The sequence below is a fragment of the Larus michahellis genome, chromosome W (assembly GCF_964199755.1).
Source record: "Larus michahellis chromosome W, bLarMic1.1, whole genome shotgun sequence".
Lineage (NCBI taxonomy): Eukaryota > Metazoa > Chordata > Aves > Charadriiformes > Laridae > Larus > Larus michahellis.
This window is the reverse complement of record NC_133929.1, coordinates 3,134,848-3,161,734: the sequence shown is the minus strand read 5'-3', so window position 1 is coordinate 3,161,734 and position 26,887 is coordinate 3,134,848. Positions and strand designations below refer to the sequence as shown.

The 26,887-nt window shown below is 55.7% G+C and overlaps 1 pseudogene; it reads right to left on the bottom strand.

The window, feature by feature from the left end:
- Positions 1–5,264: 5,264 nt before the first annotated feature.
- LOC141735612 (talin-1-like) lies at positions 5,265–26,345 on the bottom strand (annotated as a pseudogene).
- Between the last annotated feature and the right edge of the window lie 542 nt (positions 26,346–26,887).

Genomic DNA, 26,887 nt, shown 5'->3' with positions numbered 1-26,887 from the left:
GGCTGCCCCGGCACCTCCCCCGCTGCCCGCCAGCACCTTTTAGGGACAGGCTCGCCACCGGCCCCGTCGCGCCGAGCGGGACGGGAGGGCGGCACCCCCGGCGGGCACCCCTGCAGCCCCGGCACCGGGCACCCACGGGGACCACCGGACGAGGGACACCCCAGGGCAATGCACTAGGGACACCTAGGGGCACTGCACTAGGGATATCCCGAGGACACTGTGCTAGGGACACTGCTGTGCTAGGGACATCCCGGTGGCACTGGGTGAGGGACACTCCAGAGCACTGCACTAGGGACACCCCAGGACACTGCACTAGGGGCACACTGGTGACACTGTGCTAGGGACACCCCGGATCACTGCACTAGGGGTACCCTGGGGGCACTGGACTGGGGACACCCTGGGGGTATTGCACTAGGGACACTGGGGATATTGCACTAGGAACATCCCGGTGGCACTGTGCCAGGGACACCCCGGAGTACTTCAGTAGGGGCATTTCTGGTGGTACTTCCCCAGGGACACCCTGATGGCACTGGGCTAGGGGGACAACCTGTTGCCTCTCACCACTGTGGGGGACATCCCGTGGCTGGCCCTGCACTTGGGATGTCCATGGGCTGGAAGTGTGCTGTTACCATGCCCCAGGGACACCACCGGCAGTCCACCCCCAGGGCCTAAGACCTGCTTCTGCTCCATCCAGAGCTGTCCCTGTGCTAGAAGACACCACATGGCTGGCACTGTCTTAGGCACACCCTGTCACTGCACCCTGGAGCCTGGGGGACCCTGCTTCCTGGCACTGGCTTGGGGGCCCCTCAGGGGCTGGCACAGCAATTGGGGGCACCCACGGGCTGGCACTGTAGTCTTGGGGACACTCACAGGCTGACTGCACTCGCGGACACCCACAGGCTGTGATTGCACTTGAGGACACTGTGGGCTGGCCACATGGGGAAAATCCTCCGGGAGAGAAGCGAGCTGAGCCTCTAGCCTCCCTGTCCAGCTCCTGCGTCATGGCAGGACAGGAGAGCTTCGGCTCTGCACAGGCTCCCTGGCACCCATCTCCCCACTGCCTTGCACCTTGGTGCCACTGTCCCTGGCACCCACAGGGACACCTGGCCCGTGCACAGCCCATAGGGTGACATTTCAGGGCGACACAGGGTACGTGGGCTGCCCACTACCTTTCTCTGTCTTTCTGCTCTAAATAAACTGTATTCCACAGGCAAAAAAAATTGCAAACCTTTCAGATCCCAGGTCCTCCAAAAATAACACACACTTTAATAACACTTGTAAATGCTTCTGGTGCATTCCCAGCTGCAGGGAGGGCTCTGGACTGGGGAGGGGACTGGAAGGAGCTGGCAGAGGGGTTGCAGGAGCCATGCAGTATGTGGGGAGGCTGGGATGGGGACAGGAGGGGTGCGCGGGCTCCCCCAGCCCATTGCCCCAGGACTGCATCCAGCCCTTGCCTGACACAACTTTTTGGCACCAGTGCTCCAAGCAGAGAGGAGCAAAAAGTTTTTGAGAGCTGGAGCAAGTGGCTTTCTAGGAGCCCTCAGCCCTGGGTTGCAGGGGGGCATAGGAGGGACGGGAGCATCCGAGGCTGCTGGCACTATGGAGAAAGCAGCAGAAGAGCCACTGCTGGACTCTGGAGAACAGCTATTAATACTGATGAATTAGGCACATATTTGGACAAGGAGAGTCAGTAACTGCCAGCATGTGGCTTCTGAGGGGAGGGGGAAGATGCATCTCCCCTCATTCCTGGGCAAGGATGGATGGCTTTCTGTGAGATGCTTCAGCCCAGAGCAACTTCATGGGCTCAGCACTCAGGGGAAAGATGATGATGCGCATGGTGTAAGCAGCTAGGAAGGGCAAGGCAGGGCTTCAGCCTTCAAATGTCCCCCCTGAAGGAGCAGTTCCCCCTTGCTGCCCACTCCCCTTTGCTCCAGGCATCAGGGTCATGCCCGACCGGCACCACAGCTGGGGCCATCCAGGTGCCTGGGTCTGCCCTCAAAACCATCCTCTGGGGTGGCCTCCAGGACAAGGGGATGCAGAGGGGTGTGGGTGCACATCCCTCCCATTGCTGCCCCATGCCCAGCCCCACCCTGGCTTAAGATCTCCAAGGATGGGGCTCCCCACTCCATGCCCCACTCCAAGGTCCGACTACCCCTCCTGGGGAAAGGCTTGTCCTGCTGTCTAACAGGAACTTCCCATGTGCAACCCATGCCTCAATGTCATGCCCCATCCCTCTGGTCCCTGAGAAGTTGGGCTGTGGCTTCCCTGTCCACCTCCAGCTCAGCCGGATTTGGGTCCCCACGGAGGTGTTGGTACCTCATGAATGCAGCGTCTCAGCTTCAAGCCCCCACGTGTGCTCGCCCAAACCTGCCTGCCAAAATAACACCTCGCTCTGTCAGGGGAGATTTAGGGGACTGGGTCAAATCGCACCCCATGTCCCTCCCCTGGTGTTTGTGCCACCACCCCTTGCCTGTACCCCATCCTGGAGGACACGGTGGGGTGTGTGTGTGTGTGTGTGTGCTTGCAGCCCCGTGCCAGGGGTGCCAGAGCTCCCGTGGCCCCAGACTGCCCAGATGAGGCCAGGGCCACTGCCGTGCATCACCCACTCACTGTCCTTGCTGGCTGCTCAGAGGGGCCCCATGTCTGGTTGGTACCTGGGTGAGAGCCTAGTGCCAGATCAGGCCAACACAGATTGTCAGGGGACAACTGGGAGGACTGAGATGTCTGCAAGAGCCACAAATCCATCCTGGACCCTAGCCAGGGGCAAGCGTTCCAGGGAAGACAGCTCCTCTGCACCCCCGGATATGTGCCTGTGGGGCGACAGCAGGTCGCTGGCAGTGATGTGGGATGCTGCCTTCGCTGCTCATGATGGTTGTAGCTTATGCTGCCATGGACAGGTCCTAGAGACGGGGGACACATGCCAGCCTAGCCATGTCCCTGCTCCACCCCACAGCATCTCAGCATCCCTGCCTGCCCCGCCACTTCTTGTGCCCCCCAAACCCTTGCTGAGTGACAGGGTGGAAACAGGTGGGGACATGCTCAGGGGCTATTTTGGGGCATGAGCTCAGTGCCAGCATCTGGCTCCAGCCACATTCCCAGCCCTGCTGCATGCCAAGCGCTGCCACTTCCCAATAGTGGGCTGCTGGTGACCAGGGGGGCCCCCACCTGCACCCTACCCGGGGATATTTTCAGCTGGTGGCAGGACTATGGCCAGGAGCCTGTCTGGTCCCCACTGAGGCCCAAATCCCCCAGCAACAAAATTCCCGCCCCACCTCCCGCCCCCCCAGCAGGAGGGCAGGTGCCCATGGCCCCCCTGCCCACGGCCCCCCTGCCCACCAGCTCCCCCTTTCTCCTTGGGGGTCCCATTGATAGCCAGGCACTGAGAAAGCAGGACAATCAGATTTTATTGATAAACGCATCTTTCCAAGGAGATATCAGCATCTCCCAGCCCAGAGCCTCAGGGGGAATCTGGTTTCCTCCAATGTTTAATAGGGGAAGCTTAATGTTGAAAGCTTCAGGCTTGATACTTGAGACAGTGGTGTCCCTCAGGGGTCAATACTTGGTCCAATTTTGTTCAATATATTCATTAATGACCTAGATGAGGGGACAGAGTGTATCCTCAGCAAGTTTGCTGATGATACCAAGCTGGGAGGGGTGGCCGACACTCCAGAGGGCCGTGCTGCCATCCAGCGTGACCTGGACAGGCTGGAGAGCTGGGCAGAGAAGAACCTAATGAGGTTCAACAAAAGCAAGTGCAAGGTCCTGCACCTGGGAAGGAAGAATGCCAAGCACCAGTATAGGTTAGGGGCGGACATGCTGGGAAGCAGCTCTGAGGAGAAGGACCTGGGGGTCCTAGTAGACAGCAAATTATCCATGAGCCAGCAGTGTGCCCTTGTCGCCAAGAAGGCCAATGGCATCCTGGGCTGCATAGGGAAGACTGTGGACAGTAGGGTAGGTCGAGGGAGGTCATTCTCCCCCTCTACTCTGCGCTGGTGAGGCCACAACTGGAGTACTGTGTCCAGTTTTGGGCTCCCCAGTTCAAGAGGGACAGGGAACTACTGGAGCGAGTCCAGCGAAGGGCAACCAAGATGATTATGGGACTGGAGCACCTCCCTTATGAGGAAAGGCTGAAAGAGCTGGGACTCTTTAGCCTGGAGAAGAGAAGGTTGAGGGGGGACCTGATTAATATTTACAAGTATCTAAAGGGTGGGTTTAAGGAGGACGGAGCCAGGCTCTTTTCAATGGTTCCCAGTGACAGGACAAGGGGCAATGGGCACAAGCTAGAACATAGGAAGTTCCGTTCAAATACACGGAAAAACTTCTTTACGGTGAGGGTGACAGAGCACTGGAACAGGCTGCCCAGGGAGGGTGTGGAGTCCCCTTCTCTGGAGATTATCAAGACCCGCCTGGACGCAGCCCTGAGGGATGTGCTTTAGGCAATCCTGCTCTAGCAGGGGAGATGGACTAGATGATCTCTAGAGGTCCCTTCCAACTCTGAAGATTCCGTGATTCCGTGATTCCGTGAAATGGAAAAGTTACAAAAATACTGCAGATCTTGGAAAATGATGCAGGCACTTGGGAAGGAGGAAGAGAGTAGAGCTGGCTGGGGCCACGAGGGGGGAAGGCCCAGTGGGAAAGCAAAGAGCAACTCCAGGGGCTCACATTGCCCCACTCCGAGTAGAGGCAGTGCACCAGCCCTTCCAGGAGGGGCCCAGGCTGAAGAAGATGCTCACGGGAGGGGGGCTTGGTGCTTCCCAGGGAAGCTGGGGAGAAAGAGAAAGAGAAGGAGGGAGATTCATCTGGAATTGAAAGGCGGCTCCATGCAAGAGTTCAGTGAGGGACCACACTGCTCCCTGCACCCCATAGCACAGAGAGGGCAAGCTGCCCGCCTCTCCCCTCCTGCACAAAGGAGAGAGAAGAAAGGAGCACAAGTAGGAATGAGGAAGGTACACAGAAACACCCCCTGCACTGGGGAGCTCTCCGGCCCCCCACCCTGGGGCTGGTGGGTGAGCCCTGAGTGGGTGCAGCCCTGGCTCCCACCCCAGCCAGGCCCCTCCAGGCACTCTGGCTGTACCCTGGGCACATGTGGGAAGGTGGGCTGGGCAGCAAAGCGGAGTTGCTGGTGCAGTGAGCAGGGGCTGGGTTAGTCCCAGCACTCTGGGTGCAGGCAGAGCTCTGGTCCAGCCCAGGCAGCCCTTCAGATTGTCTTAAATAGGAGCAGGCAGGTGGCAGTCTGTGTGGTGAGCAGTGGGAGGGTGTGAGGCTCAGTTCTGCTCTTCATTCCACAGCTCTCAGGGCAGGAACTTGTACTGCTGTTGCCAGATCATGGCCAGCTTCTTCTGCGCCTCCTCCAGCTCCCACTCCTTGCGCAATATTTCCTCCTGGGCAGCAATGATCTGCAGGGAGAGCACAGCAAACACCCCAGGGTCACAACTGCCTCCGCTGGGAATGGCCAGAGCCTCCACCATGGCAATGCTGAGCCCCAAGCTAGGCTTTCCAGCTGCTGCTTCCCCCCCATCACAACCACAGCCTCCCTAGGCTGGTGTGGCCCCAGGCACGAGGGCTACTGTCCCTACAGTGGGACTGTGGTCCTCTGGAGATAATGAGGAGCAGCAGAGCTCCCGGGGCTCAGCCCCACACACCCTGCAGAGGGTTTCAGCTGCAAGCCCATGGCCAGGAGGCAGTGCTCAGACCTGTGGCAGCCCATACCAGGCAGCTCTCACCCCTTACCAAATACTCTGCCCTTCACACATGTCCTGGACACTAGGACGGTACAGGCACTACACCATGAGAAGCCAGGGTGTTACACTCCTGGGACCATGCATGGTCACTGGCTGTGCCTGCTGCTACACGTAGCAGGACAGGGATGAAGCCATGGTATTTAATTGGCACTGGGTGGGATGGGTGCACCTGTACCATTTTTTTGAGGCTCCAGAGATGTGCCCTGTGCCGGTGGGTGGTAGGACATGCTCCTGAGATGGGCGCACACAGGCTGCGGTGGTAGCCAGAGCCACCCCTGCTCCATGAGAGCAGCCCCACTCCTCACCTGTGCAATTCTCCAGACCATCTTCTCCTTCACCACCACCATCTCATCATGGTCCTGGAAGGCAGCTGCCTTCTGTGCTGCCTTCACCAGATTGTCCGACGCTCTCTTCACCGCATTGCCAGCAGTCTGCAGCAGGGAAGAGGGGGAGTGGCAGTGTAAGTCCCAGCCCCAGGGCACAACTGCTGCTTGGGGGAGTGTGAAGGAACCCCTGCCCCAGGCCAGGCTGGCAGGCAGGAGAGGTGGCCAGGCAAGCTGAGTGCTGCAGGCAGGGATTCCTTTACATGGCTTGCTGTTGCACTACTACCACCCACTCATGATCATTTCAGGCACCGCTGGTCCCAGGTTCTGGCTCCCATCTGAGCTGTGGGGCAGGGACTGGGGGGCAGCCCCGCTGGCTGACCCTCCCCAGCCCTTTGCCCTGAGGGACCAGCGCTAGGACCCCATGTTAACCCCCCCACCATGTGAGCATTAACCTCTTGTGTGCCATGGCCTCTGAGGATTAAGAGTGCTACAAAACATGCCCCCCAAACATTAACCTTTCAAATGACAGGGATCCAGTGTGCACATTTCAGGCATGTCCATGCCATTTCATCAGTGCTGAATGCCCCTGGGCTCAGCAGCCCAGCATCACACGTACACCCAGCAGCAGTAAAGTCCAAGCTACCTGGAGCCTGCACCTCAACAAGTTCCCCACTGATATACACAGACAGGGAGCATGAGCCTTGGGGAGACACCTCTGCTATGGAGGGCCCCATCCTGAAGTCTCACATGCCCTCACCCCACTCCCACCCGCCTCTTAAGCAGCTGGGAGGAGGCAGCTGGGGCTGGAGGGCAGCCTGGGACTCACCTGGAGGTCCACTTCATGGCTTCCAAGTTGTGGTCAGCCTTCACCTTGCAGGCTGTGCTGTGAAGGCAACCACCTGCTTGTCTGACAAGATGAGCTTCTCCTCACTGGCATGGCCCTGCACTGGCGGCTTCACACAGATTGTTGTTGGCAGCAGTGACCATGCGTGCCTGTGGCAAGAGAGACTGTTGGGGGGGTGCAGGAGCCTCCCCTGGAGAGGTTATGCCCAGACTTGCCCCAAAGGACATGGGATGGGGATGACCAGCTTCCATGCTGTGTGAGCCGATGCAGGCAGGATGCAGGAACAACCGCAAAACCACAGATGAGAGGCAAAGAACAAGTTTAGTCTCGATACATCACAGACCTCCGAAGCAACACCTGGGTAGAGGCATGCAAGCAGGGGACGTAGGCACTGCAGAGTGAGAGAGTCCTTGTTAGCAAGAGTCTTTGGCAGCGAGAGAGTCCTTGTGAGCAAGAGCGCGTGCAGACTCCCTGTTCTTGTTGGTATTTCAAGGGTTCAAACAGGCATAGCTTTCTCACTGTGCTTTGATCTTCCACAACGGGCCAGGATTCTCAAGCGGCTAGATAAGGTGTCCCTGAGTCCATCACAGACTTAAATTATCTAAGTGCGAGTGTTTTACTGGCCTGTTTGGGGTGCGCTCCCCAGGGAAGGAGAGTGGGATCCCGCAGCCCAACTACATATGTGTATGCATTGGGTATTGTCTGTGATGCTTTCTTGATTGACCCTGGCTAGTCTCCTCCTGCCCAAGGATGGGATGAGCATCCACAGCTTCTGAGACATCTTGCAGACACAAGTCCCTCAGTGCAAGCCTTCCTACACTCAGTGGCTACCCCCTCCAGGATTCCACCGCCCCCCCCCCCCCAAAAAAAAAGTATTTCAAGCTCCAGAAGCATTTCCCCCTCACTGTCCCCATTTTGGAGGTTTGTCTGCAAACAAGCTGGGCAAGGGGGTGACCCTGGAGCCGCATCCCAGCCCAGGAGGGCTGGCCCCACCAGCACAAGGTGGCAGGCAGAGCCACAGGGGTCCTTCACCAGGGCAGGGGAGCAGACATGCACATACCATGGCACATGTGTGGTGCATGCACACAGGGTCTGTATGTGCAAGCAGAGCTCACTTGCACTGCACAGGTGGCAGCCACCCCATCATCTAGAGTGGGTGAGATTGTCATCACAATTAAAGAGGAAGTGATCAGTGACCTGCTACACCGCTTGGATGCACACAAGTCTATGGGACCGGATGGGTTACATCCAAGAGTGCTGAAAGAGTTGGCAGACGTGCTCACCAAGCCACTTTCCATGATCTACCTGAAGTCATGGCTAACTGGGAAGGTCCCAATGGCCTGGAGGGTAGCAAATGTAGCACCCATCTACAAGAAAGGCAGAAAGGAGGATGCGGGAAACTATAGGCCTGTCAGTCTGACCTCGGGAGCAGGGAAGGTCATGGAGCAGATCATCTTGAGTGCCATTACGAGTCATACAATGGACAAGCAGGGGATCAGGCCTGGTCAGCATGGGTTTAGGAAAGGCAGGTCCTGCCTGACGAACCTGATCTCCTTCTACGACAAGATGACCAGATTATTGGACGAGGGAAAAGTGTGGCGGTGTGCTCTCCCCTTTTCCCCTTTTCCCCTTTCCCCCCCCCCCCGGCTCCTGCTCAAGCCATGGCCATCAGTGGGAGTCGTGATGAGTTGCACTTGAACTGTGGGAGATGCCTGGCAACACAGCCAAAACACTGTCTGGAGTGGGGGCCTAGACATCTTGTTCCCATGGGAATATGACTATAGGTCAATTATCTTACTCCATAAATAGCGGACAGCCCAAGAGCCCTTTGAGCTCTCCTGCACGGCAGCGGGCTGCACGCCAGGATCTCCCCTTGAGTGGGGACGCTCGCTTAAGGTTCTGCTCCTCGAGGCTGAGAGATTCCTTGCCGCAGCAGATTCTCGGTAAGTGACTGATAGCATGCTAAACTTTGAAATCTTAGCTGAGTGAGATAAGGATTGATTGCGCATATAGAATCCTTTAGACACAAACCGTTGACCAAGTCTGGGACTAGGAGTGGATCCAGCCGCCCCTAGGCTCCTCTCTGAGAAGGAGTTTAGAAAGCCAGGGGGTCCTTTCTGAACCTCGTGACTCAACGGGAGGGTCTTCCTGACAGCTTGTCTGACCCTGGCCTCTGTGCAGTAAATAACCAAGTGTGCCCTGGCATCGAATCTCGTAAAACACTGTCGCATTCACTACTGACTTTGTTAAATCGCTGTTTTATATTAATAAATATTCCACTGCTGCTCTATTACAAGTGAAGTTAATCACTCCGCCCACGACAAAAGGCTGTGGATATTATCTACCTAGACTTTCGAAAAGCATTTGACACTGTCCCCCATAGAATTCTCATGGGAAAACTGGCGGCTCATGGCCTGGATGAGCATACGATCTGCTGGATCAAGCACTGGCTGGATGGGCGGTCCCAAAGAGTGGTGGCCAATGGAATTAAATCCAGCTGGCGGCCGGTCACAAGGGGTGTCCCTCAGGGCTCAGTGTTGGGACCATTTCTGTTCAACATCTTTATTGATGACCTTGAGAAGGACATAGAGTGTATCATCAGCAAGTTTGCAGATGACACGAAGCTAAGCGGGAGTGTTGATCTGCATGAGGGTAGGGAGGCTCTACAGAGAGACTTGGATAGATTGGACCGATGGGCCAACGCTAATGGAATGAGCTTCCACAAGGCCAAGTGCCGGCTCCTGCACTTGGGCCACAACAACCCCACGCATCGCTACAGGCTTGGGGAAGTGTGGCTGGAGAGCTGCCCGGCAGAAAAGGACCTGGGGGTTCTAATTGACAAGCGGCTGAGCATGAGCCAGCAGTGTGCCCAGGTGGCCAAGAGGGCCAATGGCATCCTGGCTTGTATTAGAAATAGTGTGACCAGCAGAAGGAGGGAGGTGATTGTCCCCCTGTACTCAGCACTGGTGAGGCCACACCTTGAGTATTGTGTCCAGTTCTGGGCACCTCAATACGAGAGAGATCTCGAGGTGCTGGAGCGAGTGCAGAGGAGGGCAACGAAGCTGGTGAAGGGCCTGCAGAATAAATCTTACGAGGAGCGATGGAAGGAGCTGGGACTGTTTAGTTTGAGGAAGAGGAGGCTGAGGGGAGACCTCATCACTCTCTACAACTACTTGAAAGGACACTGTAGAGAGGTTGGTGCTGGTCTCTTCTCACAGGTAATTAGCGATAGAACAAGAGGGAATGGGTTCAAGCTGCAGCAGGGGAGGTTTAGGCTGGACATTAGGAAAAAATTCTTCCCAGAAAGAGTGGTCAGACACTGGAATAGGCTGCCCAGGGAGGTGGTGGAGTCACCATCCCTGGATGTGTTTGAGAGTCGTTTAGATGTGGTGTTAAGGGATATGGTGTAAGGGAGACCTTTGTAGAGTGGGGTTGATGGTTGGACTCGATGATCCCAAGGGTCTTTTCCAACCTAAATGATTCTATGATTCTACACATGTACATACACACACGCACGGACCCCAGGTTGCTTGCAGACACACACAAGTGCTACCCCAGTGCTGAACTGGGCATGCAGACACACCGTGAGCAAGGCTCACGCTGAGGTTAGGCACTGGCAGGCACCCCAATGTTGCCTTACTCACCAGCTGACAGGGAGGGAGGGAGAAGAGAGAGAAGACAGCGGTGAACGCCCCAGACAGGAAACATGGGCACTGGGGATGGGGAGCACAGCAAGGTGAGTATTCTCTTGTGGAGGGTGAAGGGCAGCCAAGAGGAGAGGTAGGAATGAAGGATCAGAGGCCCTGAGTGGGGAGCCATGCTGCCAGAGTTAGCTCATACTTCAGCCTTGACAGGGCCAGGGGAGGCAGGGTGCCTGGAGGAGGCTGGCTGCCCAAACCCAGAGGTTCCTGAGGCCAGAGGAGCCACCTACACTCAGAGTAGCCACAGAGCCACTCTCCTCACACCCCTTTGCACCTTATTTCTCCCCGCCCTGAATTGCTTCACTGCAGTTTTCAGCTACTGGATCTCTCTGCTTTTGAAGAGAGAGACCTATCATTACCAAATACCAAAGCTAACCATGCTTGTTCACGCTCCATGTGAGGCGCTGGTTCCCCTGGGGACCCAGCATACAGCAATGGTTTTGCTGCTGCCAGGGAGCAAGGCAGCATTGCATCTGCCATCTCCCTCCCCATTCCCCTGCATCCTTCCTGCTGGTGGCTTTCCAGGAACCTGCTGCCCTCTGATAAATGTGACCCATATGCTTCATTCCTGCCTTTGCAAGCCAGAGTGCTGCGGAGGCTAGGGGGGGGTTGTGATTTTATTCTGGATTTGCTTGTGTAGGGCCATCCCAGCAAACTCACTAGAGCTGCATGTGGCTCGGAGTCCGCAAGCTGCTGGCACACAGAATCACAGAACCACAGAATAGTAGGGTTGGAAGGGACCTCTGGAGATCATCTAGTCCAGCCCCCTGCCAGAGCAGGATCACCTAGAGCAGGTTGCACAGGAATGCATCCAGATGGGTTTTGAATGTCTCCAGAGATGGAGATTCCACCACCTCTCTGGGCAGCCTGTGCCAGGGCTCTGCCACCCTCAAAGTAAAGAAGTGCCTCCTCATGTTTAGGTGGAATTTCCTATGCTCAAGTTTGTGCCCGTTACCCCTTGTCCTGTCGCTGGGCACCACTGAGAAGAGCCTGGCCCCATCCTCCTGACACCCACCCTTTCAGTATTTATGAGCGTTGATAAGGTCCCCCCTCAGCTGTCTTTTTTCCAGACTGAAGAGACCCAAGTCCCTCAGCCTTTCTTCATAAGAGAGGTGTTCCAGTCCCCTCAGCATCTTGGTAGCCCTTTGCCGTCCCCTCTCCAGCAGATCCCTGTCCCTGTTGAACCGGGGAGCCCAGAACTGGACACGGTACCCCAGATGCGGCCTCACCAAGGCAGAGTGAGGGGGAGGATGACCTCCCTCCACCTGCTGGCCACACTCTTCTTGATGCACCCCAGGATGCCATTGGCCTTCTTGGCCACGAGGGCACATTGCTGGCTCATGGTCATCCTGTTGTCCACCAGGACTCCCAGGTCTCTTTCCACCGAGCTGCTCTCCAGCAGGTCAGCCCCCAACCTGTCCTGGTGCAGGGGGTTATTCCTCCCCAGGTGCAGCACCCTACGCTTGCCCTTGTTGAATTTCAGAAGGTTCCTCTCTGCCCAACTCTCCAGCCTGTCCAGGTCTCTCCGTATGGCGGCACAGCCTTCTGCTGTGTCAGCCACCCCTCCCAGCTTTGTGTCATCAGCAAACTTGCTGAGGGTGCCCTCTATCCCCTCATCCAAGTCATTGATGAGTATATTGAAGAGGACGGGGCCCAGTACTGACCCCTGGGGAACACCACTCGTCACTGACCTCCAACTAGACTCTGTGCCCCTAATCACGACCCTCCGAGCTCTGTCTTTCAGCCAGTTATCTATCCACCTTACTGTCCATTCATCAAGCCCACTCTTCCTAAGCTTCCCTATGAGGATGCTGTGGGAGACCGTGTCGAACGCCTTGCTTAAGTCAAGGTAGACCACATCCACTGCCCTCCCCTCATCTCTCCATCCAGTCATGCCATCATAGAAAGCTATCAGATTGGTCAGACATGATTCCCCCTTGGTGAATCCATGTTGACTACTTCCGATAGCTTGCTTTTCCTCCACATGCCTTGAGATGATGCCCAGAACGAGCTGTTCCATCATCTTTCCAGGGATGGAGGTGAGGCTGACCGGCCTGTCGTTCCCCGGGTCCTCCTTCTTGCCCTTTTTGAAGACTGGAGTGACACCAGCTTTCCTCCAGTCCTCAGGCACCTCGCCTGTTCTCCAGGACCTTTCAAGGATGGTGGAGAGCGGCCCAGCAATGACTTCCGCCAGCTCCCTCAGCACTCTCGGGTGCATCCCATCGGGACCCATGGACTTGTGGATATCCAGTTGACTTAATTGATCTCTCACTTGATCCTCCTCAACCAAGGGGAAGTCTTCCTTCGTCCAGACTTTCCCCGTTACTTTCTCCAAAGTCTGGGACTCCTGAGGGCTGGGCCGAGCAGTAAAGACCGAAGCAAAGAAGGCATTCAGTAACTCCGCCTTCTCCGCATCCTGCGTCGCCATGGCTCCTGTCTCATTCAGCAGCGGGCCCACAACTTCTCTAGTTTTCCTTTTGCCTCCAATATACTTGTAGAAGCCCTTCCTGTTGAGCTTGACATCCCTTGCCAGGTTTAATTCCAAGGAGGCCTTGGCTTTCCTCGTTTCATCCCTGCATACTCTGGCGGCATTCTTGTAATCTTCCCAAGGGGTCAGTCCCTTCTTCCACTTATTGGAAACTTCCTTCTTCCACTTGAGCTTTTTCAGAAGCTCCCTGCTCAACCATGCAGGTCTCCTGCGTGAGAGACACAGCAACAGACTGTTTGCCCTCATAAGTGCATCCAGACAAAATGCCACATTATTAAGTCTGCTGTCTGCTCTGAAGACCATAGAATCATAGAATGGTTCGGGTTGGAAGGGACCTTAAAGATCATCTAGTTCCAAGCCCCCTGCCCTGGGCAGGGACACCTCCCACTAGACCAAGATGCTCAAAGCCCCATCCAGCCTGGTCTTGAACACTTCCAGGGATGGGGCAACCACAACTTCCCTGGGCAACCTGGGCCAGTGCCTCACCACCCTCACAGGAAAGAGTTTCTTCCTGATATCTCATCTAAATCTCCCCTCTTTCAGTTTAAAACCGTTACCTCTCATCCTATTGCTCCACTCCCTCATAAAGAGTCCCTCCCCATCTCTCCTGTAGGCCCCCTTCAGGTACTGGAAGGCTGCTATAAGGTCTCCCTGGAGCCTTCTCTTCTCCAGGCTGAACAACCCCAACTCTCTCAGCCGGTCCTCATAGCAGAGGTGCTCCAGCCCTCTGATCATCTTCGTGGCCCACCACTTGACCCGTTCCGACAGGTCCATGTCTTTCCTGTGCTGAGGGCTACAGAGCTGGATGCAGGACTCCCGGTGGGGTCTCACCAGAGCAGAGTAGAGGGGGAGAATCACCTCCCTCGACCTGCTGGCCAGGCTTCTTTTGATGCAGCCCAGGATGCAGTTGGCTTTCTGGGCTGCGAGCACACATTGTTGGCTCGTGTTGAGCTTCTCGTCCACCAGCACCCCCAAGTCCTTCTCCTCAGGGCTGCTCTCAAGCCATTCTCTGCCCAGCCTGTATTTGGTTTCCACTTGGACATTGAGCCATTGACTGCAACCCTTTGAGTGTGGCCATCTAGCCAGTTCCTTATCCACCAAGTGGTCCATCCATCAAATCCATGCCTTTCCAATTTAGAGACCAGGATGTCGTGCGGGACAGTGTCAAACGCTTTGCATAAGTCCAGGTAGATGACGTCGGTTGCTCTCCCCTTATCCACCAATGCTGTGGCAACATCATAGAAGGCCACCAAATTTGTCAGGCATGACTTGCCCTTGGTGAAGCCATGTTGGCTGTCACCAATCACCTCCTTATTTTCCATGTGCCTTAGCAGAGATTCCAGGAGGATCTGCTCCATGATCTTGCCAGGCACAGAGGTGACACTGACCAGTCTGTAGTTCCCCGGGTCTTCCTTTTTGAAGATGGGGGTTATGTTTCCCCTTTTCCAGTCAGTGGGAACTTCACCAGACTGCCACGATCCATCACATCTTGCAGGGGCCACCGGGTCCCTTGTTCTGACAGCAGTGTCCATGCTCCGGCCTGATGCTGGGGAACACCTCCCAGGCAGCCTGGCTGCTTACAGTGCTGGGGATATGCCCGAAGCCTCTCCCAGAGAGCTCAGCAGCAGGAGAGCTAACAGCTCCTCTGCTACCACCCACAGCTTCAGGAGGAGCCCCACTCCATTACACAGGTCCTTGGCTTGGTGCAGGACCTTGCTCCAAGAACTGCTCCCTGACCCAAAGGTTACTCATCCCCTCCACAGCACCAAGCCAATGGCATCAGATGGGGAACAGAGCCAGCGCCCATCCTCCTGCATGCCATGAACCTTCGCAGCCTTCACCATCTTGGCAGTGGCATCGGCCAGGATCTTGGCTGTGCTCAGCAGCTTGCATGAGTTCTCCAGGTCCGTCTCTCCCTCCGCATCAGCTGTGATGGAGTTGACAAGGTCAGAGGTGGCCTGGGCCAGAATACGAGCCTGACGCACCATTTCCCATGGGAAAGAAAGGAAGGGTGGCCCATTAGCAAGTCCCACAGGCTTCTTGATACCTCCCCACTCATCGTGCTCTACCCCGGGTGCCATCAGCTGCTCTCACCCATGTCACCCATGGAGCTGAATATGTTCTCAGTGACGTTGAGGATGGTGTCAGTAGCCTGGTCGTAGCACCTGATGGGCTGCCTGCCCGTGGTGTGCTGCTTGATATGCTGCAGCAAGTTGTTCAGGGCCTGGGTGACGGCTGTGGCTGCCACCCCCCCCTGCTTCAGGAGCTAGTCATCGCTGGTGGCTGCCTTGGAGGCCTCCACACAGCCCTCAGCCAACTTGTCCACCAACTTGCCAGCCTCAATCAGCTGCTCCTGTCAGACCGGGAAGCTGATTGTGAAAGCCATTACCTGCAGGGGAGGAGGAAAGGCTGGGCAGCGAGCATGGTGTGCTCCTTGTAGGAGCCATGCAGGGACAACTGTCCCCAACTTCTGCTCCTCCAAAGAGGGGGTGGCAAATGCCCGAGGCAGCCCATGCTTCTGACTGGGTGGCAGCAATGATCGCCTTAGTCTGCAGTGCTGTGTTTTCCATTTTCTGAGCCACATTCTTGGCTTTGAGCACCAGCGCAGCGGTGGCACTGGCCACCACTTTCGCCAGCTGCATGAGCATGTCCGGGGGGGGGGGGGATGGGACTGAGAAAGTCAGTGCAGGAGCAGCAGTGGAAGCACCAGCAGTGGGGGAAAGGGGGACTTTCATCCACCCCAGCCCAGCACCAAACACTGAACACCCATCCCTACTGCATGCAACAGCTGGTGGTGAGGTTGTAACCTGGTTTTGAGCTGCAGCCTGCATCACGGCACCTCCTTGCACCAGGATGCTGCCATGACCACCACTCAGAGCAGCTTGGGCAACACCCATGACTCGTTCACTGCCTGCTCCCCAGGCAACAACCCGCACTGAGTCCCTGACTGTACCACAGTGACAACCTGGTCTGAGGCACCACCAGCACTGCCCAGCTTCGCACCTTGCACTGGACTCTGGCCAAACAGCAGGCACAAGCCAACCATGGGCACAGCTACACTGTGGACAGCATCCAGTGCTCACCCCACCAGCAGGAGGCAAGCAGGAGCTGCTGCCCACACTGGTCACCTGTACTGCAGGCATGACAGCTATTTTCTATCTCTTTAGCAACAGGCTACATCTCTGCTGTCATTCCTGAGGCTAAAGGAAGAGTATGACACAGAAACCAGCCTCCTCTCCCCCAGGGGTGGCAGGGAAGGCATGGGGCCACCCTGTCAGCACACAACAGGTAGCAACCAGCACACGGCAAACTGCTTCCCCACTGGGCACCAGACCCAGACCTGCAGTGAGTGGCCCTGCACCCTGCGGCAGCTAAGCCTCCAGCCACCAAGCCAAAAATGTCACAGCATCCCCTCACCTCCTGCAAGCCAAGACCCTTCCAGACAGGAGGAGAGGCTGGAGAGCACATGCACCCAGCTCCAGACTCCCCAGACTGCAGCATCTGACTGTGGCAAAGAAGTGGCGACCCAGCCAGAGGAGCCCAGGGAGGGAAGTAGATACACTTGGGTCTGGCAGCTGCAGTGCAGAGCACTCCACATGTGCAAATTGTCTTCCAGGTCCTAAATCTGCCCCTTGGGGCTGCCCTGTCCTGACACTGCTGTCTGGCTGTGCATGGCCCCCTGCCCTGGTGCTGGCTTTTCTGCTCCCCTTGGTTCTCTGTCCAGACTTTTCCACTCATGTTGAGGCTGTGTGGCTGTGGTGAATGGAAAGTCCTCCTTTCTGGAGTCTGTTTTGGTCTATACTATGGCTGGATCCCCCTCCCCAGCATGGTGTGCTACCTCTCTTGTGCTGGAAGCAGCAATTATGAGAAAATAGGCCAGCTGGAAGCCAGCTCAGGAAGAAAAAAACACAACAAAAACACCCCAAAACATCCCATGAGGCTCCGGCCACCCCGATGCAATGGGGGCAGGCAGGCAGCTCCCAAGCATGGGCAGGGAGCAGCAGGCAGGAATCAAGGCGGATGCAAGGGAGAATTACTGGGGCAGCACTCGCCTGAACAGTGACCCAAGTGCATGGACTTCTAAGAGCTGACAACCAGAAAACCAGATTTTTTTGACAAGAGCCCTTCTCCAAAGAGTTCAGCTGATCGTCCCCAGAGGAGCACTCCTCACATCAGAGAGGGCAGGGACCACCAAGCCATGCCTACAGTTACCTTTTACCATCTTTGGGTCAAAAGCAGGCAGGATCCAAGCACACCAGCTTTCTGGGATCTACATGGGAATCCACAAGATAAGAGGCGTTATATCACAGTGGCTCTAGGGCCAGAGATGGGCAATGGCCTGTCCCTTCCCTCAGTAAAGTCACCACCATGCACTGGGCCAAGCTTTGGCCTGGAGCCTTCCTGCCGGTCCTGTGCAACGGCCCATGGTTTTAGGGAGCAGGAGTCCCTAGGTGCCACCAGGTGCACTCACCTAGAACCAAGGGTCAGTGTCACTCTTCCCAATCTGCTGCAACAGCTCCCTGCTGGTTTGGCCCACAAGACCAACAGCCTGCAGGAGATTCTGGAGAGGCTGCAAAGAACAAGGCAAAAGCAACACTAGGCTCATGAGAAAGCCCTAAAAACTCTCCTGATGGTTGTCCTTGGCTTCCACCCACCTCTTGGCCCCAAGGCCCCTCCTGCCCCCCACCTCAGCACTGGCAGGCTGCACCATTTTCAGCAGATCCAAGACAGTGCTCATCAGGTTCTTGGCTGCCTGCAGAAGCTGCCACCCATTCCCTCCCTTGTCCTCCATCAGCACGGCCAGCAGCTTCACACCCTTGGACATCTCTGTCAGGTTGGAAGAAATGGTGGTGATGGCACAGCCCATGGTGGTGTAGTCTGTGTCCGCTGTATCCCCTGCACAGGGAGGAGACGAGTCAGGATGGGATGTGCTCCAAGAGCATCTCTGCACCTGTCACCGATGTGGTCCTCCTTCCCAGGAGCAGGGTGAGAGATGCCCTAGCTCCTAAGCCTGAAAGATGATTGCATTGGCTGAGTTTGTGCAGGAGAGCCTGGGGAAGAAGAGCTGCACTGTGCCTGGAGCTATAGGAGGGGCTGGACAACACGCTCCTGGTTCAGAGGATGGCAGGTCAGCCAAGGACTGGGAGGAAGGACTGGGCTGAGCACAGGCAGGGATGTTGGGGGATGTAAAGGCAGGGTGAGTTGCGTGGGCATGGCCGGCTCTACAAGCACATTAGCAGCAGTCGGGGCTGATTTAGCTCTAGCTAGGGCAGGCTGGCTCCTCCGGTCTCTGATGGAGGGCAGGAGATGTGACCTTCATCCAGACAACAAAGATCAAGCCTTCTCCAGAGACAGAGGCATCCCTCTTCTCCAACTTTCCATGTACCTGCAGTGAGGTTGACCACCGAGGCTGTGCCAGCAGTGATAGCATCCACTTGGGAGTGGATCTCATGCTTCAACTCATCCATCTTGTTTATGCGCCAAGCTTTGGATGTCTGAAATTGGGAGAACAAGGTCAGGAGGCGATGGTGGAGGTGGGGAGCTGCATCCATGCTCACACAGAATGATGCAGGAGAGAGGAGACAAGAAAGAGGGAAGGAAGAGCTGTCACCACCCAAAACTCCCCAGCCCATTCTGACCAAGTGATGTGACCATGTGCCCCCCTCTGCTCCTGCCCTCAGAGCTGGATACAACCCCACCTCTTTGCGGGTAGCAGATCTTCCCAGGCCAGCAACCTCCAGCAAGGTTTCCCCCAGCACCTCCTCTTCACTCGGCACTCACAGCATCCTGCCCGAGGGGTGGCAAGGTCTTGAGGTTGTCCAGCATGGCCTGGGCTGCATGCACAGCCTGCATGCTGGAGTTGATAGTGCCAGTCAGGGCTTGCTGGGCTGAAGTCTGCAACACAGGGACAGATTGAGGTATGCCAGGGGCTCCGTGTCCAGGCTCATGCACACCCCTCCCAACGTGGTGTAACATGCTGTTGATGACAGCACTCTAGGCAAGCACCTCTGCAAAAGTGATGGATGCACTCCCCTCTGCACCTCCCTGTAGGAATGTGTCTGAGAGAAAATGGTCACGTGAGCCAGCCTCCCTACTATGAGAGATTAGATTAAGAGCAAAACAGGTGGTAGAAGATGGAATTAGTACATGGGAAAAACGGGAACTGAGAAGGTAGAAAACATGTTGTGCTAATGACTAAGCAATTGACTATGCGAATTCTTGTAACCAACCTGATCTGTGAATGAACTGCATGGACAGCGCGTGAACAGAGACTGTAAGCCAATCATATAGCTGCCGCTAGCGCGTGCTCTTATTGCCTGTCTATACATACTCTGTGAAAACTTGAATAAAGGGAGAACGATCATACTCATATTGAGACTCCATCGTTACTCCGGGTCCGTCTCCCACTCCAACACCTCCCCCTGGGAAATGCCCCAGGGTGGGTATGAGTGGGTCTTGCAGTTAGGCAGCTCTTAGAGAGCAGATGCAGAGGGACCTTTTTAAATGCTTCTTTGGCTGCAGAGAAGGATGCGGGGGAGAGGGGAAACACACACGGACAGACCAACGCCAGGCACAGGTCTCTGCTGCAAACCATGGCACTGGTGGAGCTGTCTGGGCACAGCAGCTTGGGGTGGCATGACCTGAAGGAGAGGCTGTGGCTGCCAGCCAGGGAAAAACGCCAGGGTGGAACTCAAGTTTGCAGGAGGACGCCAGCTCAGCCAGGACAGCAAGGTACAAGGGCTCCCTGCTCTTCATGGCAAGCAAACACCCAAATGGACGTGTCTACATGAGCCTGACAGGCACCTCTCGGAATCTGCCCTACAGTGGGCACAAGGGAGAGCTTACCAGGGGAGGCATGTGCCTTTGGTGCATCTGGCCACTGATGATTTGCAGTTGAGCCTGTGGCATCATGCCCACCTGGAAGTTTTCTGGCCCTCCAGCCCCTGTCCACATGATGGCTGGCAGGGCCACCAAGCCCAGCTCTGCCTTGCCTACACAGTTAAACTGCTGCTGCAAGATGGTTGACCTGAAACAGGGAGAAATACCAGGTCAAGGGATGCCCATGGGCCCAGCACCAGGCTCTCTGGGAGTGCTGCTGCTGAAGGACTGGCAGCTCTTCCTCCAGACATGCTGTGCTGCAAAGCTTGGCTGGAGCCTGCTCTCCATTCAACTTTTGGTTGGCAGCTAATTTGTTCCTAGAAGACTTACTTCTTCGGAAACATGGAGTCTTCCAGCATGGTGGACTCCTCATCCCCCTCCAGTCCAAAGTGGTCTTTGCTCTTTTTCTGTGGAGGGAAAGAAAAAACACGCCAGCCAGCACACACCTCCCAGCCTCACCCTCCTCCCACAGCCCAGGAACCATAGCAGGGCCATAGGGTCCCCCCAGCAGTACCATGTGCTAACGGCTTTCTGGAGACAGCTGGAAGCTGCACCCCTCTCTGGAGAGGAGACTGTTATCGGTGCCCAGCTGCCCTTCCCAACACATCCTCACTTTTTTCAGGATGATGTTGATGTAGCTGGCAATCAGCTGGGCAATCTGCTCCCCCTCCATCATCTGCACTGAGTAGCAACCATCCTGGTAATCTCCAAAATCCTGCAACAGCACGGCACAGGGTAGCACCGGAGCAGGGCACTGGCAGCTATCCTGAGCCCCTCAGGTATGTGCTAAGTGCCCAGTGCCAGCCTCCAAAACCAGAAGCTGGGGCTGGGAGAGGCACCGGAGGAGGGCAAGGCTGTCCCACTGCAGGGCAATACCCAAGAGAGGGGGTGGTGTGAGAACAGCCTCCCACAGGGGCACCACCAGGGACGTGGGGTGAAGGACCAGGGCTGGCCGTTGCCAGGGTGAAGCTCTTGGGCGAAGCTGCCCAGTGCTTGATGTTGGTCAGGCCCCACTCCTGAATCACTTCCTTGGTCTTCTCATCCACACGCATCATGCACTCCTTGGTGATCCCCAGCAGCTGTGGCACCAGTTTGTTCTTCCCCTTTATAGAATCATAGAATTGCCTAGGTTGGAAGGGACCTTTCAGATCATCTAGTCTCCTGCAGGCCATGACAGAAGGGTTACGGACTGCTCCTGGGATGGATCCATCCAGGCAGAGACCTTTAAGGCCTCCCTTGGCTACCAAATACCCCCAAGGCCACACTTTCAAGTGGTGACAACCATGACATGGAGCTTGAAAATGAGAAAAAGCACGAACCAAGAAGTGGGAAGGCCAAGAAGGACAGGCAGATAGTGGGGATACAGGGAAAACTGGAGCAACATGGGTTGATGGGTAGCAGCTCAACAACAGAGAGATGCTGGAGAAGGGAAATTTTGGCCAGGGAAGCCACTGCTCTACCTCGACCAGGAAGAAGGAGACCCCACAGGTCTTGAGGAATGAACAAGTTTCACATAGCGAACTTTGGCCTCGATCTCACTCATGGTCCCGCAGTTCTTGTGGGCCTGCGACAGCAAAGAGAGAACACCACGCTAGCTCCATGCCCCCCTGGCTGTGCCACCATCACCCTGTCATTGCTTTTACAGGCTCTCTCTGCCCCACCAGCGTCCCCTGCCCCTGCTACAGCATCCTTCTGACCCTCTGAGACCTCAGGAGCTGCCTTGTCTGCCCACCTAGAGCTTCATGCTCCTATTTCTCAGCTGCCAAGCCACTATATGCTGCCTCCAGGGACAAGAAAAGCCTCAATCTTTGGCAAGGAGGAACAAGAAGCCCAGGTCTTAACATCCCCCCTGCATGTACCATGAAGATCTCGTGCTCCCCTTTCTGCTTGATGTACTCCTTGGGCAGGAAATCCTTGAGTCTGACAAGAGGCAGCCAAGCCAGCTGTTAGTGGCAGAGCCCAAAGCCAGTGTTTGTCTTCGCCTACAAAGAGGCCCAACCCAGAGCCTTGGACAAACCCCTGCCAGGGCACAGGCTGGGAGCTTTTGGGAGCAGGAAGGACGTGGGAGAGGTTGCTGCAGGAATGAAAGCTGCCCCAGGAACCACCCTGCCAAGAGCAGGATGGAGGTGCTAAGGATGCAGCCCCTCACACAGCATCAGGGGAGGCTGTAGAGCAGGCTGAGGTCCCCCCATCAGAAGGGAAGTTGGTTGCATGTCCCAGAGAGATGCCAGAGGGAGCAGGACGGGGGGTTGGCACCTCTTGCAGCTGGCATGGACCTCCATGCTTAGACACTGTGCTGCAGGGAGGAGAGAGGTCACTCCAGAGACATTCACATCCCCAAGTGCTGTGTGCTGGCGCAGTGCTGGGGGCTGCTGAGCTGCTTGAGCTGCCTGGAGACAAGCCCAGGGGCTCCCCAGGACACTCACTCCAGAAAGTCCAGCTTGTATTTTTGTTCGTTGTGTGGCCCAAACTGGATCTGGCACTGGTAGCTGGCAAACTTGCAGGCTTTGTCAAAGGAGACAGAGTGGGAACCATTAAGGATGTCATCACAAGCCTGCATGGGAAGAGAAGACATCGCTGTGGGCTAGGCAGCCATGCAGCCCTGCCACTGCTCCACACCAGGCAGGACCTGTTTTCCAGACAGAAAAGAAGTGGTCATGAAAAAGAGGAGGATCTAGGGGCAGGCTGTCCCCTACAGGAACCACCACCATGCCTGGGAGAGGAACTGCAGTAGGACTTCAAGATGGGTCTTACCAGGCAGAGGACACATGGGATCCCCTGGGGAGCTCTAGAGTACACAGAGGAAAGGACTGGGATTGCCAGTGTTGGCTCTTACTCAGGAAATCTCTCCCAAGAGATAACTGGGCATCCTGAAGTACCCCCTGTGGTGGCTCCCAACCAAAACCCTCAACCATCATCCCTGGCAGGGGACTGGAACAGGGCAGTGGAGAGAGGTGCTCCAGGGGGCTGTACCTGCACATAGAGCAGGTACATTCTGCTCCATATTCTGATCAGAGTAGAAGAACTTGCGCCACAGCAGCAGCGTTTCACTGTTGTCAATGCCTTGATCATGCAGGGTCCGGCCATGATCCAGCCAATTCACTGCAGGCAATACCAGAGTGTGAGCAGGGATGGATACCCAGGCAGGGCTGGTCCCAGCCCCTGGGCTGCTCATGTGGAACAAGAAATGGATGTCCATTTTGTGCATCCTGGCTCTCATCCCTCTGGCCTGGGCATCCACACAGGAGACACTCCAAGGAGCGTGGGCACATGTCCCCTCATCACAGTCTTCTCCACTCCCCTGTGTTGGGTCTTTCCCTTGTGTGTGTGTGTGTGTGTGTGTGTGTGTGTGTGTCTGCTCCCCTCCCTGCCCACCAGCTCTCTTCCCTGCTGCCTTTGGCACAGGCTGACCCTGTCCCCAGCATGTGCAGGCACGTATACTCGTCATCCGTGTGCAACTTCTGCTTGAGTTTCTCCATCTTCTTCTCATCTTGCAGCAGGGTCTTGTCCTTCTTGAGGGTGACGGTAACCTCCTCCTTCTTCTCTTCCATAATCTCCCAAGTGATTATGTGATAACAAGTGAGTACTCATCATAGTTGGTGATGCCTGCAGGAGTGCAGAGGACTGAGCTCAGCATGACATCACTGCCAAATACAGAGCCTGGAGCGATGCAGGGGCACAGAGCGGTGTCCCCTTCCCAGCATCACGCACCCCTCAGACATCCCCACTGCCAGGCTATTTGCTGCAGAGCTGCTGCCAGTACCCTGGTACCCCCCCACCAGACGCTGCCATCTCTCCCCACTTCCCTTCCTCCTTCTTACTGCTGCCCCCTCCTCTTACTGATCCGGGCACAGATTGTGATGAGCATATCCATGACTGTTTTGGAGTCATCCAACATCACTGTTTTCACCATGCGGATCTTCAGGGGCTGCTGCTGCTTCTTGTACTTCATGGTGTCCTGCGAGCACTGTGGAGCACAGCTCCCAGCAGTGGCACCGGTGCAGGGTGCCTGCATCCTACACTGTGCCGACAGCTTCCATCTTCCTGGTGTGATGGGGGGGGAACATGGGGTACATCCAGGTGCAATGCAAGGCAGCAGGGCAGGCACCCGCAGTTCCTCCCCACCGTGGGCACATCTGACCGCAGAGCTGGGGTGGGTACCAGCTGGAAGGACGTGGGCTGGATGCTTACCCCATTGCAAAGCATGTACTAGTCCAGAGCCTTTCCAGCCAGATCCCTTTCTTTGGGTCTTCATCCGAGAGTAACAGCCCAAAATCATTGGCTGAAAAACATGTAAAGTCTCTGTCAGGGTAATCCTGAGCAGGACAGGGCCACCAAGATGCCAGCCTGCGCCCAGGGATGTGCCTGCAGCCCAGCACACGAAGCACAGCAGTACTGTGCATGCTGGAGCCCAGAAAAAAGCTGGCAAGTGAGCTTCAGGGTACATGTTTTACCATATAGTTATCTAGGGAAAAAATCATCTGAAGCATGCCTACACAATGCCAAACTTGGAACTGACCACAACTGAAGGAAGAGCTTGGAGTCATGGCTGACAGCTCTCTGAAATCTTCAGTGCAACATGTAGCAGCAGACAAAGCAAGGTAGTAAAATGCTGGACATCACCAGGAAGGGTGCTGGGAACTGGTCTATAAAACCTAGGCACATCCACACTTTGAATACTCTGTGGTGGTGTGGTCTGCACTTCTCCAGAAAGACACAGTGGAGTTTGGAAAGATACAGAGAGGGACAACTTAAACGATGGAGCCTTGCTACGAAGGACTAAAGGAGCTGGGACTCCTCTGTTTGGGGAGGAGGCTGAAGGAGGACAGGATCGAAGCTTACAAGGTCTCAGAGGTGGTGAGAAAGTGTAGAAGTGCTGTTCACCAAATCCTGCTCCCTTGGGGCTGGGGTACACAGTGAGAGTGCTGATGATGATGCCTGGGGAGTGGCACCCCATCTTGGACCCACAGGGATGGCCCTGTCTTCTTGCTGCAAGAGGCCAGGACTATGCCTGGCTTTGCCCTAGGAAAGGTCCTTTTCCACCTTTCCAACAACCCCACACCACCACAGGCTGTATTGGCTGGCTGCTAAGTTTATAATGAGTCATCTCGTTGGCAGCTCTCTGCGGGGGAGGGACAAATTCCTGAGGCACCCTGCTCCTGCCTGGCTAACACTGCTGTTAGGATCCTACTAAGCAGGGAGCAGAAAAATCACTGAGGCTTGCCTTCTTTTTTTTTTTTTTAATAAAAAAAAAAATAGCAGCTATTTTCAAAGCAAATTCTAAAAGGATAATTTTAAAGCACTGAAAAATGAGCAGCTTGCCCCAGATCCATAGCTTGGGCGGGGAGAGGTGCTTCCTGAGACAGAGCAAGGGCAGGGCTGGAAACCTACACTGAAGCTCCCCCAGCCCAAAGGTCACAAAAAACCAGGTCTGCTCAAAAAGAGACCCCGAGTGCCATCAGATAAGGAGAGCAAAGAGAAACAAAAGCTTCAAGGAACCGATAGGAAAAGAAAAGCTGTGAGCTACTGAAAAGGAACTTGGGAATAAGCAGTTCCCTTTAAGGCTTTCCCCTTGCCTTTTTTTTATTTTTTTATAAGCAGGCTGGCTCACACTCAGGAGCAGGAAATGCAACGTTCCTTCCAACAGCATTATAGCCACGCATCCACATAAACATCCAGTCCCTCTCCAAAACCAAAAGCTGTGACCTGCCAGATCGTGTCCCATTGGCCAGCCAGGAACTGCATGAAAAGGTATTTCCTTTCATCTATGAGGAATTTGCAACTCACAGATGTCGCTGTGCTCCCACTCCTCTTCCCACAACTCCTGACCTTATATGGTTTATTAATGCTCACTATGACCCCTGTGACTGTTTAAACCCACCTAATCCTGGCTAGTAGTGATTAATTCAAGTAGGAGAGAGGAGCAGATACAGAAAGGGCAGCAGGCTCAGAGCTCGACAAGTATTTCACTTCCAAATGTGTTTTCCTACCTCTCGAGCCCCCAGATTTCTTCTGGGGTATCAAGGAAGGAGCATGAGGAGCTCAGCCCCTCACCTCAACTGGGCAGGAGGACTTGGACCTTGCTCCCCTCACCCCCCCCCACTGCTTTGTGCCAGCTGGGAAAACCCAGACAGGCACGGGGACAAGAGAATAAAGGAAAGATGGTGAAATGCCAGGAGCAAAGCCGGGGTGGCCCTGGCACGGCGGCATGGCGGACAGCTCCACCACAGACTCATGCTGTCCCATCTGGGCCTCAGGCACCCACTCACGGATCATCCGGCAGGCATTGTACACCATGGTGGAGGGCTTGAACTGCATTGTCTTCACCACGTTGCCAATGCTGATCTTCAGCAAGGGGGCAACCATGGTGGTGGCTGGGTTGTCCCCACTCCTGTGTCACCTGGTGGAGGAGACAGCTGGTTTAGCTCTGACTGCCATTCCCGCGTGGTCCCCTCCGATGTGCAGGGTCCTTCTTCTTCCTCCAGCAGCACCTCTGCTCCCCAAAAGCTGGGACCTGGCTTCTAGTGGCAAGCAAGGGCCACACCCCGCACTGGCAAGCTCACGAGGGGGTCCCACTTTCCAGCCCCGTGCTGACCCTGGGGTCTCTGGCCAGCATTGGGACCCTCATCTCCCCATCACAAGGTCCCAAATCCAATATTGCTCACCTGCAGAAGTGACAGTAGCTGGTACTTGTCAGAGATGCTGCCAGCAAGGAGGAAGTGAGCACATGGGAGCATGCGAGATAAGCTGGGAGAGCATGACAGAAGGGGTTATAATTAAACCTGCCATGACACAGAAGCCACAAGAGGAAAACCAAGCTTTGACCCAGAGCTGGTGGGGTCATGCCCATCAGGGACTCCAAGTCACCAGCGGATGATGCTGAGCTGGCAGCCTGAGCACAGATGGAA